The sequence below is a fragment of the Pelodiscus sinensis genome, chromosome 6 (genome assembly GCF_052426305.1).
Source record: "Pelodiscus sinensis isolate ZL-2025 chromosome 6, ASM5242630v1, whole genome shotgun sequence".
NCBI classification, from domain to species: Eukaryota; Metazoa; Chordata; order Testudines; family Trionychidae; genus Pelodiscus; species Pelodiscus sinensis.
In genome coordinates, this window is record NC_143057.1 from 109341236 (window position 1) to 109344457 (window position 3222).

The window sequence follows — 3222 nt, forward strand, 5'->3', positions numbered from 1 at the left end:
AATAACACAGCGGGGCACAGACTATCCAATAAGTTGGACTGCATTGGAAACTTTTTATTTCAGAAGGTTGAAAAAGCTACCGGGGCGAAGCTGTTCTAGATTTGACCCTAACAAATAGGGAGGAACTGGTTGAGAATTTGAAAGTGGAAGGCAGCTTGGGTGAAAGTGATCATGAAATCATAGAGTTCACAATTCTAAGGAAAAGTAGAGGGGAAAACAGCAAAATGGAGACAATGGATTTCAGGAAAGTGGATTTTGGTAAGCTCAGAGAGCTGATAAGTAAGGTCCCATGGGAATCAAGACTGAGGGGAAAAACAGCTGAGGAGAGTTGGCAGTTTTTCAAAGGTATATTAAGGGCCCAAAAGCAAGCTATTCCGCTGTGTCAGAAAGATAGAAAATACGGCAAAAGACCCCCTTGGCTTAACCACGAGATCTTGCATGATCTAACAATAAAAAAGGAGTCCTATAAAAAATGGAAAGTAGGACAAATTACAAAGGATGAATATAGGCAAACAGCACAGGAATGCAGAGGCAAGATTAGAAAGGCAAAGGCACAAAATGAGCTCAAACTAGCTACGGGAAAAAAGAAGTTTTTTTTATAAATACATTAGAAGCAAGAGGAAGACCAAGGGCAGGGTACGCCCACTGGTCAGTGAGGAGGGAGAAACAGTAACAGGAAACTTGGAAATGGCAGAGATGCTTAATACTTCTTTGTTTCGGTCTTCACCGAGAAGTCTGAAGGAATGCCTAACATAGTGAATGCTAGTGGGAAGGAGGGAGGTTTAGTAGATAAAATAAAGAAAGAACAAGTTAAAAATCACCTAGTTAGATGCCTGCAAGTCACCAGGGCCTGATGAAATGCATCCTAGAATACTCAAGGAGCTGATAGAGGAGGTATCTAAGCCACTAGCTATCATATTTGGAAAATCATAGGCGACAGGAGAGATTCCAGAAGTCTGGAAAAGGGCAAATATAGTGCCCATTTATAAAAAGGGAAATAAGAACAACCCAGGAAACTACAGACTAGTTAGTTTAACTTCTGTGCCAGGGAAGATAATGGAGCAAGTAATTAAGGAAATCATCTGTAAACACTTGGAAGGTGGCAAGGTGATAGGGAACAGCCAGCATGGATTTGTAAAGAACAAATCATGTCAAACTAATCTGATAGCTTTCTTTAATAGGATAATGAGTCTTGTGGATAAGGGAGAAGCGATGGATGTGATATACCTACACTTTAGCAAGGCGTTTGATACGGTCTCGCATGATATTCTTATCAATAAACTAGGCAAATACAACTTAGATAGGGCTACTATCAGGTGAGTGCATAACTGGCTGGATAACCATACTCAGAGAGTAATTATTAATGGCTCACAATCCTGCTGGAAAGGCATAACAAGTGGGGTTCCGCAGGGTTCTGTTTTGGGACTGGCTCTGTTCAATATCTTCATCAACGATTTAGATATTGGCATAGAAAGTACGCTTATTAAATTTGCAGATGATACCAAACTGTAAGGGGTTGTGACTAATCTGGAGGATAGGGTCATAATTCAAAATAATCTGGACAAATTGGAGAAATGGTCTGAGGTAAACAGGATGAAGTTTAATAAAGACAAATGCAAAGTGCTCGACTTAGGAAGGAACAATCAATTTCACACATACAGAATGGGAAGCAACTGTCTAGGAAGGAGTATGGCAGAAAGGGATCTAGGGGTTATAGTGGACCAGAAGCTGAATATGAGTCAGCAGTGTGATGCTATTGCAAAAAAAGCAAATATGATTCTGGGATGCATTAACAGGTGTGTTGTGAGCAAGACACGAGAAGTCATTCTTATGCTCCGTTCTGCGCTAGTTAGGCCTCAGTTGGAGTATTGTATCCAGTTCTGGGCACCGCATTTCAAGAAGAATGTGGAGAAATTGGAGTGGGTCCAGAGAAGAGCAACAAGAATGATTAAAGGTCTAGAGAACATGACCTATGAAGGAAGGCTGACAGAATTGGATTTGTTTAGTTTAGAAAAGAGAAGATTGAGGGGGGACATGATAGCAGTTTTCAGGTTTCAAAAAGGGTGTTATAAGGAGGAGGGAGAAAACTTGTTCATCTTGGCCTCTGAGGATAGAACAAGAAGCAATGGGCTTAAATTGCAGCTAGGGAGGTTTAGCTTGGACATTAGGAAAAAGTTCCTAACTGTCAGGGTAGTCAAACACTGGAATAAATTGCCCAGGCAGGTTGTGGAATCTCCATCTGTGGAGATATTTAAGAGTAGGTTAGATAAATGTCTATCAGGGATGGTCTAGACAGTATTTGGTCCTGCCATGAGGGCAGGGGACTGCACTCGATGACCTCTCAATGTCCCTTCCAGTCCTAGTATTCTATGATAAGTCCCACACTTGGGAATGTATTAATGCAAATGTGCAGACAATAAATCATATCCCCCTATGAAGGACTGCGACTGTGGGAACTATGCATGAAATAGTGGATGGTTTTGTAGAGGTGGCTTCCCAAACTGCGGTGGGGTGATAGATGGCACATACATTCCAATTTTCACACTGGATCACCTTGCAACAGAGTACATCAATAGCAACAGATACTTCACGGTGGTGTGGATCACCTGAAAGTTTCACAAACATCATGTGTTGACATAGTCGACTAGTTGTTCACATTCCTACTCCACAGCTCCCAGGGCACAAATACACAGCAGAGCAAAAGTCGAATTAAACTATGCAACTTCAGCTACATCAATTGCGTAGCTGAAGTCGAAATAGCTTAATTCAGCTTTTGGCACTGTCTACACAGCAGAAAGTCGAAGGAAGAACACTCTTCCTTCAACTTCCTTATTCCTTCTAAAATGACGGCTACAGGAGTCAGAGTAAGATGCCCCCTATCTCAACATTATTTCAAAATAATGGCTTGCTGTGTAGATGTAAGCAAACATTTCACCCTTAGGTAAGGGATACAGCTCTGAAGCAGAGCACTTGGCTACAGCGTTTGAGCAGCTAGATACTAGGGCAGTGAGAGGTGCCCAGAAGGTGGAAATTGACATAAGGGAGACTTTGAGGAAGCATTTTGACAATGAGTATCATCTCTGTGTTGGGAGTTGTTTCCCTGGTGCACCCCATGTAAATGTATGGGGCCATAGTGATATATATGAGCAAAAAGCCTGCAGTTAATCAAAGTGATTAATGGCTATAGCATTTTTTTTGTGGAACAATAAAAACAATCAGTAC